A 12,023-nucleotide genomic window follows, 5' to 3' on the forward strand; every position below is an offset into this window, starting at 1 on the left:
GCTGATCTACGGTCATCACCTACGGACCGTGAATGGACCTACGGTCTGTAGATGACCTCCGTGGATGCCTTTTTCTGCATTTCCTTCAGCTGTCTCTGACTTCCGCGCCTGGACACCTTTCCTGCAAAACATGATAAAATACATAAAAACCAATATAAAAAGGCCCTAGACACACACAACTTGTAAGTGAAATGTATTAGAAATACCGTAAACTCACGGTATATCAGAGTACCTGAAGGCTCAAACAAGGCGGGAAACTGCTCCCGCATCTCTGCTCGGTCTCCCAGGTAGCCTCCTCGACTGGACGATGCCTCCAACGGACCTTAACAACAGGAATGGATCTCTCGAGCGCAATCTCCTCACATCTCTGGCTAGAATGGCAACTGGCTCCTCTACGAATGTCAAACGATCATCCAACTCGACTGCATCATACTGGAGCACATGGACTCATCAGAACATACCGCCGCAGCATCGAAACATGAAACACTGGGTGGATGGCTGAAAATACTGGAGGTAAGGCCAACTCATAAGCAACCTCCCCAACTGTCCGGAGTATCTCAAAAGGCCCAATGTACCTGGGCTAAGCTTGCCCCGCCTCCCAAACCTCATCACGCCCTTCATGGGCGACACACGGAGGAATACCCGTCACCAACAGAGAATCTCAAAGGTCGACGCCTCTGATCCGCATAACTCTGGTGCCTACTCTGAGCCGTCCTGAGCCTATCCTGGATCACCCTCACCTGATCCAGGGCCTCCTGAAGCAAATCTGTACCACGCGGCCTAGGCTCTGTAGACTCAAACCAACCAACTGGAGAGCGACAACGCCTACCATATAAGGCCTCAAACGGGGCCATCTGAATACTAGAGTGGTAGCTGTTGTTGTACGCAAACTCCGCCAAAGGCAAGAACTGGTCCCACTGACCTCCAAAATCCATAACACAGGCCCGCAACATATCCTCAAGGACCTGAATAGTACGCTCTGACTGACCATCCGTCTGTGGGTGAAATGCTGTGCTAAGGTGGACACGGGTTCCCAACTCCTCCTGAAAAGCCCTCCAAAAGCTGGAAGTGAACTGTGAACCCCGGTCTGAAATGATAGAAACAGGCACGCCATGAAGACGGACTACCTCCCTAATGTAGATACGAGCCAACCTCTCGGCACTGAAAGTAGTATGAACAGGAAGGAAGTGTGCTGACTTGGTCAATCGATCCACGATGACCCAAATGCTGTCAACACCTCTAGAAGTCCGAGGCAACCCCACAACAAAATCCATAGTGATACGCTCCCACTTCCACTCTGGAATGGGTAATCTCTGGAACTCGCCACCAGGCCTCAAATGCTCGGCCTTTACCTGCTGGCAGCACAAGCAACGGGAAACAAAGTCAGCAATATCTCTCCTCATGCCACTCCACCAGTAATGCTGCCTCAAATCACGATACATCTTCGCTGTGCCCGGATGGATAGAGTATCTAGACACATGGGCCTCAGAAAGTATCAACTGTATCAAATCTCCAACTCTTGGAACACAGATGCGGCCGGCAAATTTCAACACTCCATCAGGATCTAAGGTAGCCTGACCACCATCACCCGCTAACACTCGATCTCTAAGGGCCACCAAAGTATCATCCTCAAACTGGCAACCACGGATCCTATCAAGCAAAGAAGACTGAACTCCCATAAAGGCCAAGACGCGTCTAGAATCTGAGATATCCAACCGAACCATGCTATTAGCTAAGGACTGAATGTCCAAAGCTAAGGGTCGCTCCTCAACAGATAAGAAGGCTAGACTACCCATACTCACTGCCTTCCGGCTCAAGGCGTCCGCTACCACATTCGCCTTGCCCGGATGATAGAGAATAGAGAGGTCGTAGTCCTTCAGGAGCTCAATCCAACGACGCTGCCTCGAATTAAGGTCCCTCTGGCTCATGATGTACTGAAGACTCCTATGATCGGTATAGATCTCACATCGAACTCCATACAAGTAGTGCCTCCAAATCTTAAGCGCGAAAACTACCGCCGCCAACTCCAAGTCATGAGTGGGGTAGTTGCGCTCATGGATCTTAAGCTGCCTTGATGCATAAGCAATAACCCGGCCCTGCTGCATCAATACACAACCCAAACCAACGCCGGATGCATCACAATAAACTGTGAAGCCCTCACCCTCAACTGGAAGAGTCAATATAGGAGCGGTGGTCAATAACTCCTTGAGCCTCAAAAAGCTCGCCTCACATTCCTCTGACCAAACAAAGGGAACATCAACACGAGTCAATCGAGTCAACGGGGCTGCAATAGTAGAAAAGCCCTCAACAAAGCGTCTGTAGTAACTCGCTAACCCGACGAAGCTACGAACCTCAGTAACAGAAGTGGGCCTGTGCCAATCACGAATAGCCTCAATCTTCGCCGGATCAACCCTAATACCCTCCTTGGACACCACGTGCCCCAAGAAGGCTACAGACTCAAGCCAAAACTCGCACTTTGAGAACTTGGCATAAAGCCGCTGATCTCTCAAAGTCTGGAGCACTATCCTCAAATGCTGCTCATGCTCACTCCGGCTCCGCGAGTATACCAGTATGTCATCAATGAAGACAATGACAAATAAATCAAGGTATGGCCTGAACACACGTGTCATCAAGTCCATGAAGGCGGCAGGGGCATTGGTCAACCCAAAAGACATCACAAGGAACTCATAGTGGCCATAACGGGTCCTAAATGCAGTCTTAGGGATGTCTGCTGCCCTAATCCTCAGCTGATGGTACCCGGACCTCAAATCAATCTTAGAAAACACGGCGGCACCCTGAAGCTGATCAAACAAATCATCAATACGAGGCATGGGGTAACGGTTCTTCACCGTCACCTTGTTCAGCTGCCTGTAGTCAATACACATCCTCATAGTCCCGTCCTTCTTCTTCACAAACAGAACAGGAGCACCCCAAGGCGACACACTCGGACGGATAAATCCCTTACCTAAGAGATCCTCTAACTGAGCACTGAGCTCCCTGAGCTCTGCAGGAGCCATCCGGTAAGGAGGAATAGAAATAGGACGGGTGTCGGGCTCCAAATCTATGGCAAAATCAATGTCACGATCTGGAGGTAAGCCAGGTAGGTCTGTAGGGAACACATCTGCAAACTCTCTAACCACAGGAACTGAGTCAACTGAAGAGTCATCTCTACTCACATCTCGCACATAAGCCAAATAAGCTAAACACCCAGAAGCAACCAACCGTCTAGCCCGCATAAAAGAGATGATCCCTGTCGGTGTGTGACTATAAGCACCCTGCCACAACACTGGGGGAATGTCAGGCATCGCTAAGGTAACAGTCTTGGCGTAGCAATCCAAGACCGCATGGTAAGGGGATAACCAGTCCATGCCCAGAATCACATCAATATCAACCATATCTAGCAGAATAAGATCAACTCTAGTATCACAACCCTGGATAGTCACTAAGCAAGAACGCAATATCTGATCCACTACTAAGGACTCACCCACCGGGGTCGAAACATGAACTGGCTCTGCCAGAGACTTAGACCTCATACCCAATCGGGGAGCAAAATATACAGATACATACGAGAATGTGGACTGGGATCAAATAATATGTAGCAGGCTGATGGCATAATAAAAGGGTACATGTGATAACATCGTCAGATTCCTCAGCCGCGCCCTCGCCGGGGCTGCGTAGAAATGGCCCTGAGCACCTATGCCCGATGCATCTGATCTACCACGTAGCCTGCCTCCTCGAGCTCCGCCTCTGGTACCCTATCAGGAGTCCCGATGACCCTGGTCCTGATCGCCACCTCTAGCTAGAAGGGGCACCGCTCAAACTAGTCTAGGTGCAAGGGGAGCTGGTACAATCGCTCCTCGCCCTCGCCGGGGCACTCTCTGGACCAAGCTGAACGCCCTGCAGTAACCCGACTGCGGTAGGAAGGGAGCGAATCTGATCCCCTCGAATTCTGGCCCGTACTAGGACCACCCTGGTGATACTGGCCTCTGATACTAACTTGTCACGACCCGATTTCTGAAGTCATGATGGCACCTACTATAGCCCACGAGTAGGTAAACCACCCCTTAACCCGGAACAACAAGTAATGGGTCTGAAATTAGAAAGTAAACAAGAGTAGGCAAATAACAATATAAATAGGCGGAAGCAAACCAAAAACATATATACAAATAAAGATTACTCCCAGAACCTGGAAGTCACTAGTACTGAACTACTAACAAAATGAGTACAAGTCCCAAAAGTGGACAACAGAGATTGGGCTGTCTGGAAAGGTATAAGACAAGTCTATATATACAGATGGAGACTGAAATAGTACAAAATGTCGTGTGCTCACTCCCATCTCCGGATCAGTATGCTCCAAGCTCAATCAACGCTGGCTACTATTGCCTGGACCTGCATCATGAAATAGATCCAGAGCGTAGCATGAGTACCAAAACAACCGGTACCCAGTAGGCATCATAGGCCGACTGAACTTGAATAGTAAAGGCAATATGAAAAGAAGGAATAACACAAACTGAAGTCAAGAACTAAAATCTAACTAACAAGGGAATGCACACGAGTGTACAAAGAACTAACTAAAGTAATCTATAACCTAACCACGGGAACTGAGTCAACTGAAGAGTCATCTCTACTTACATCTCCCACATAAGGCAAATAAGCTAAACACCCAGAAGCAACCAACCGTCTAGCCCGTATAAAAGAGAAGATCCCTGTCGGTGTGTGACTATAAGCACCCTGCCAGAACACTGGGGAATGTCAGGCATCGCTAAGGTAACAGTCTTGGCGTAGCAATCCAAGACCGCATGGTAAGGGGATAACCAGTCCATGCCCAGAATGACATCAAAATCAACCATATCTAGAAAAATAAGATCAACTCTACTATCACAACCCTGGATAGTCACTAAGCAAGATCGCAATATATGATCCATTACGAAGGAATCACCCACCGGAGTCGATACATGAACTGGCTCTGCCAAAGACACAGACCTTTTACCCGATCGAAGAGCAAAATAAACAGATACATACGAGAATGTGGACCTGGGATCAAATAATACTGTAACAGACTGATGGCATAATAAAAGCGTACCTATGATAACATCGTCAGATGCCTCAGTCGTCGCCCTCGCCAGGGCTGCGTAGAAATCGCCCTGAGCACCTATTCCCGAAGCATCTGATCTACCACCTAGCCTGCCTCCTCGAGCTCCGCCTGTGGTACCCTATAGGCTGTCCCGATGACCCTGGTCCTGACCAACACCTCTAGCTAGAAGGGGCAGCGCTGAAACTGGTGTAGGTGCAAGGGAAGCTGGTACAATCACTCCTCGCCCTCGCCGGGGGCACTCTCTAGACCAATGGTCAAGAGAACTGCAATCAAAACACCCCGACTCTGAACGCCCTACAGTAATCCGTCTGCGGTAGGAAGGGGAGGAATCTGATCCCCTCGAACTCTGGCCCGTACTAGGACCATCCTGGTGATACTGGCCTCCCTCAGAAGCAGGTAATGCCTCCTGAACAGGCCGACTGGACTGACCCTGCTGGAACCTCTGGCGGGGTCTATCATAAGAGTCTATCCCTCTAGTCTGGGACCACTGTAGCTGCCATGGTAGCGTGCCCTCTTATCGCTCCCCCCTTGGGCCTCGCAATGAATATGCTCCATGGATCAAGCATGGTAGACCACATACAGAAATGAACGGCCGGCCGAAACCAAATGCGCTGTGTTGACCCTCAGACGGTAACGCAACCCACGTACAAAACAACGAACTCTCTCCTCCTCCGTGGGTAGTATCGTGGTAGCATGACGAGATAACTCATGGAACCTCGTCTCGTACTGTGAGACGGTCATAGGGCCCTATTCTAATCTGGAGAACTAATCACGAAGACTATCCCTGACGCTCCGTGGCATGAACCGAGCCAAGAAAGCCTTTGAGAACTCACTCCAAGATACATGAGGCGATCCAGCTGGCCTGGACTCTCGATACGAGCGCCACCACTGCCTGGCTGGCCCACGAAACGAATGACCAGTAAAGTCGGCTCCTCTCGACTCCAAGAGGCCTACTGACTGTAGCTGCTCCTGACAAGTGAGCTGGAACTCGTAGGCATCCTCCCCCATCACCCCTGAGAATATCAGCGGTGCCAAGCTCTGGAATACCCCGAGCATCTTCTGCTCGCGCAGTGGCTTCTCCCCGTCCTTTAAGTCTGACACGACAGCCACATGAACTAGTGGCGGCTGAACCTCTGGTGTTGCTGCGGCAGGCTGACCCTGCGGCGTTGGAGCTGGTGCTGCTAGTATCTGAGTCAGCAGAGCATGAAGATCAAGAGCTGCAGCTGCAGCTGGTGCAGGTGGTGGCTGTGCTGGCCCCGGCCCCACCGGCTGTGGAGGTGCATATGTTGCCTGAGGCTCCTCCACCCTATCTCGGGTTGGTGCTACGTCCCTGCCTCGACCTCGGGGTCGACGTCTACCCCAAACTGAGGCTCTGCCTGCAGACCCGGGTGCGCCACCCCTGGCCGCGCCACCTCACGAGCGAGCCATCCTGCGAAAGAGTGAAACAAGTGAGATTTCCAGAAACCAATAAGACACACGATGCACGAAAGCGAAACAAAAGAGGAAATTTTCCTAAGGACATCCTGTAGCCTCCCGAAGATAAGTTACGGATGTCTCCGCATCGATCCGTAGGACTCTACTAGACGTTAGCTCTGTACAAGTTAGACTGGTGAACCTGAGTCTCTGATACTAACTTGTCACGACCCAATTTTTCAAGTAATGATGGCACCTACTATAACCCACCAGTAGGTAAGCCACCCCGTAACCCGGAACAACAAGTACAAGTAATGAGTCTGAGGGTAGAAACTAAACAAGAGTAGGCAAATAACAATATAAACAGGAGGAAGCAAACCAAAAACATATATACAAATAAAGATCCCTCCCAGAACCTGAAAGTCACTAGTATTGAGCTACTAAGAAAATGAGTACAAGTCCCAAAAGTGGACAACAGAGACTGGACTGTCTCGAATGGTATAAGACAAGTCTAGATATACAGATGGAGACTGAAATAGTACAAAATGTCGTGTGTTCATTCCCGTCTCCGGATCAGTCTGCTCCAAGCTCGATCAATGCTGGCTACTAGTGCCCGGACCTGCATCACGAAATAGATGCAGAGCGTAGCATGAGTACCAAAACAACCGATACCCAGTAGGCATCATAGGCCAACTGAACTTGAAAAGTAAATGCAATATGAAAAGAAGGAATAACACAAACCGAAGTCAAGAACTAAAATCTAACTAACAAGGGAATGCATACGAGTATACAAAGAACTAAGTAAAGTAATCTATAACCTAACTACACCTAACTGGGCCCCCATAAGCCCAGCATGTACACTCGTGTGCAAGTTAAATAAAAACCCGAACGGACCCCCATAAGCCCGACGAGTACACCAAATAACTATAACTAAAGAGAATCGCATAAAATAACCCAAGAACGAAGAACACGAATCAGAACCTCAACCCTAATTAGTAAAATCTGACAGTACGGAGGCCGGACCTCTAACCGGATGCTCACAAGAAGTACCCAAGTAACCAATCACAAATATCAAGTATATGAGGCCGGAACTCTAACCGGATGCTCTATATAAGTATCTGGGAAATATAGGCCAGACCTTAAACTGGATGCTCTATATAAGTATTTGGGCGATAGAGGTTGAAACTTAAACCAGATGCTATATAAAGGTGCCAATGTAGGTGCTGAAAGAGTCTTAATCGATACACACTCATAAATGTCCGTGGAACGCCGTCCATACTTAGCCAATCAATTTAAGTCCTTGGAACCAAATCGAAAATCAAATTCAAACCGCGAAGTAGAACTAGTGTCTCTGATGTAATTCGTGAAGCCGTAACATCGGGGAAAGTAAGGATAACTATAGTCGGAGAAAGAGTATCACCTAACTAAGGCCCAAATTATCAGACTCAAGTCTGCTATACCAGTCTAGAGGGATCTAAGCCGGCCGAGCGACGTCGGGGCAAAACTAAGGCCTATTGGATCCGAATAATGTATTTCTAAGGCAAGCCCTAGTCAAACCTAAACTAAGGCCCAACATTCTTCAAATAAACAATAATTAAGCATGCAATCACTCCACATAGCGAGGAAAGTCCGTTAATAACACAAAGCATGATCACAGTTACCCGATATTTCCCGAAATAGGCCGAAAACATGATTTCTTAACACCTATGTAGGATTCAATAACTACCCAACCCAAATCCCAACTAATCAACATGCATTCACATTCTCGAGCTCAATCTAAGAGAGGAAAACCGTAGCCTACCTGTAGGCCAATCACACGCGCTCCAAAATCATTTCTCCGGAGCTTTCCCTTTCCGAGCGTCCTCGAAACGCTGCCCCGCTATCAAAAACAGTATCACAACGTTATTACAGTCGTTTAGACACCAAAATCACAACAAACAGAGAAGGGTCAATTTTGGAGTCAAAACGAGAATCGTGAGACCCGCACCGAACTGTCCAAATTTGACTCCGTCAAGACACCCTAAACATCACCCCAAACTTGTGTTCCAAAATGAAACAAAATTCGGGGCTCAAAACGCAGTAACATCGAAACATGAAACACTGGGTGGATGGCTGAAAAATACAGGAGGTAGGGCCAACTCATAAGCAACCTCCCCGACTGTTAGGAGTATCTCAAAAGGCCCAATGTACCTGGGGGTAAGCTTACCCCGCCTCCCAAACCTGATCACGCCCTTCATGGGCGACACACGGAGGAATACCCAGTCAGCAACAGAGAATCTCAAAGGTCGACGCCTCTGATCAACATAACTCTGGTGCCTACTCTGAGCGTCCTGAGCCTATGCAGAATCACCCTCACCTGATCCAGGGCCTCCTAAAGCATATCTGTACCACGCGGCCTAGGCTCTGTAGATTCAAACCAACCAACTGGAGAGCAACAACGCCTACCATATAAGGCCTCAAACGGGGCCATCTAAATACTAGAGTGGTAGCTGTTGTTGTAAGCACACTCCGCCAAAGGCAAACACTGGTCCCACTGACCTCCAAAATCCATAACACAGGCCCGCAACATATCCTCAAGGACCTCAATAGTACGCTCTGACTGACCATCCGGTAAGGGGGTATAGAAATAGGACGGGTGTCGGGCTCCAAATCTATGGCAAAATCAATGTCACGATCTGGAGGTAGGCCAGGTAGGTCTGTAGGGAACACATCTGCAAACTCTCTAACCACAGGAACTGAGTCAACTGAAGAGCCCTCCTACTCACATCTCGCACATAAGCCAAATAAGCTAAACACCCAGAAGCAACCAACCGTCTAGCCCGCATAAAAGAGATGATCCTGTCGGTGTGTGACTATAAGCACCCTGCCACAACACTGGGAAATGCCAGGCATCGCTAAGGTAACAGTCTTGGCGTAGCAATCCAAGACCGCATGGTAAAGGGATAACCAGTCCATGCCCAGAATCACATCAAAATCAACCATATCTAGCAAAATAAGATCAACTCTAGTATCACAACCCTGGATAGTCACTAAGCAAGATCGCAATATCTGATCCACTACTAAGGACTCACCCACCGGGGTCGAAACATGAACTGGCTCTGCCAAAGACTCAGACCTCATACCCAATCGAGGAGCAAAATAAACAGATACATACGAGAATGTGGACCTGGGATCAAATAATACTGTAGCAGGCTGATGGCATAATAAAAGTGTACCTGTGATAACATCGTCAGATGCCTAGCGTCGCCCTCGCCGGGGCTGCGTAGAAATGGCCCTGAGCACCTCTGCCCGATGCATCTGATCTACCACCTAGCCTCCTCCTCGAGCTCCGCCTCTGGTACCCTGTAGGCTGTCCCGACGACCCTGGTCCTGGCCACCACCTCGAGCTAGAGGGGCACTGCTGAAACTGGTCGGGTGCAAGGGGAGCTGGTACAATCGCTCCTCGCCCTCGCCGGGGGCACTCTCAGGACCAATGGTTAAGAGCACCGCAATTAACACACCCTGAAGCTGAATGCCCTGAAGTAACCCGACTGCGGTAGAAAGGGAGGGAATCTGATCCCCTCGAACTCTGGCTTGTACTAGGACCCCCTGGTGATACTGGCCTCCCTCAGAAGCAGGTAATGCCGCCTGAACAGGACGACTGGACTGACCCTGTTGGAACCTCTGGCAGGGCCTATCATAGGAGTCTCTCCCTCTAGTCTGGGACCCACTGTAGCTGCCATGGAAGCGTGCCCTCTTATCGCTGCCCCCTTGGGCCTCGCGATGAATACGCTCCATGGATCGGGCATGGTCAACTACATCTAGAAATGAACGGCCGGCAGAAACTAAATGCTCTGTGTCGACCCTCAGACGGTACCGCAACCCACGTACAAAACAACGAACTCTCTCCTCCTCCGTGGGTAGGATCATGGTAGCATGTCGAGACAACTCATGGAATCTCGTCTCGTACTCTGAGACGTTCATAGGGCCCTGCTCCAATCTGGAGAATTGATCACGAAGCCTATCCCTGACGCTCCGTGGCAGGAACCGGGCTAAGAATGCCTCTGAGAATTCACTCCCAGATACATGAGGCGATCCAATAGGCCTGGACTCTCGATACGAGCGCCACCATTGCCTAGCTGGCCCACGAAACTGATGAGCAGTGAAGTCGGCTTCTCTCGACTCCAAGAGGCCTAATGACTGTAGCTGCTCCTGACAAGTAAGCTGGAACTTGTAGGCATCCTCCCCCATCGCCCCTGAGAATATCGGCGGTGCCAACCTCTGGAATACCCCGAGCATCATCTGCTCGCACAGTGGCATCTCCCCGTCCTTTAAGTCTGACACGACAGTCACATGAACTGGTGGCGGCTGAACCTCTGGTGCCGCTGCGGCAGGCAGACCCTGCGGCGCTGGAGCTGGTGCTGCTAGGACTGGTGCTGGTGTTGCTGGGGCTGGTGCCTGTCGCATCTCCCCAATAGCTGCTAGTATCTGAGTCAGAAGAGCATGAAGAGCAGGAGCTGCTGGTGCAGGTGGTGGCTGGGTCGGCCCCGGCCCCATCGGCTGTGGAGGTACATATGCTGCCTGTGGCTCCTCCTCCCTATCTCGGGCTGGTGCTACGGCCCTGCCTCGACCTCAGGGTCGGCGTCTACCCCAAGCTGAGTCTCTGCCTGCAGACCCGGGTGCGCCACCCCTGGCCGCGCCACCTCGCGAGCGAGCCATCCTGCGAAAGAGTGAAACAAATGAGATTTCCAGGAACCAATAAGACACACAATGCACGAAAGCGAAACAAAAGAGGAAATTTTCCTAAGGACATCCTGTAGCCTCCCGAAGATAAGTTACGGACGCCTCCGCACCGATCCGCAGGACTCTACTAGACGTTAGCTCTGTACAAGTGAGACCAATAAACCTGGGGCTCTGATACCAACTTGTCACGACCCGATTTCTCAAGTCATGATGGCACCTACTATAACCCACCAGTAGGTAAGCCAACCCGTAACCCGAAACAACAAGTAATGGGTCTGAGGGTAGAAACTAAACAAGAGTAGACAAAGAACAATATAAACAGGCGAAAGGAAACCAAAAAACATATATACAAATAAAGATCCCTCCCAGAACCTGGAAGTCACTAGTACAGAGCTACTAACAAAATGAGTACAAGTCCCAAAAGTAGGCAACAGAGACTGGACTGCCTCGAAAGGTAAAAGACAAGTCCATGAAAGCGGCAGGGGCATTAGTCAACCCAAAAGACATCACAAGGAACTCATAGTGGCCATAACGGGTCCTAAATGCAGTCTTAGGGATGTCTGCTGCCCTAATCCTCATAGTCCCGTCCTTCTTCTTCAAAAACAGAACAGGAGCACCCCAAGGCGAGACACTCGAACGGATAAACCCCTTACCTAAGAGATCCTCTAACTGAGCACTGAGCTCCCTGAGCTCTACAGGAGCCATCCGATAAGGCGGAATAGAAATAGGACGGGTATCGGGCTCCAAATCTATGGCAAAATCAATGTCACGATCTGGTGGTAGGCCAGGTAGG

At 49.8% G+C, this 12,023-nt stretch overlaps 1 pseudogene; it reads right to left on the reverse strand.

Moving 5' to 3' along the window:
* Positions 1–116: 116 nt before the first annotated feature.
* On the reverse strand, positions 117–9,400 carry LOC125811279 (uncharacterized; annotated as a pseudogene).
* Positions 9,401–12,023: the final 2,623 nt, after the last annotated feature.

This window comes from Solanum verrucosum, unplaced genomic scaffold (assembly GCF_900185275.1).
Source record: "Solanum verrucosum unplaced genomic scaffold, falcon-dt-bn FXZP01001001.1, whole genome shotgun sequence".
NCBI lineage: Eukaryota > Viridiplantae > Streptophyta > Magnoliopsida > Solanales > Solanaceae > Solanum > Solanum verrucosum.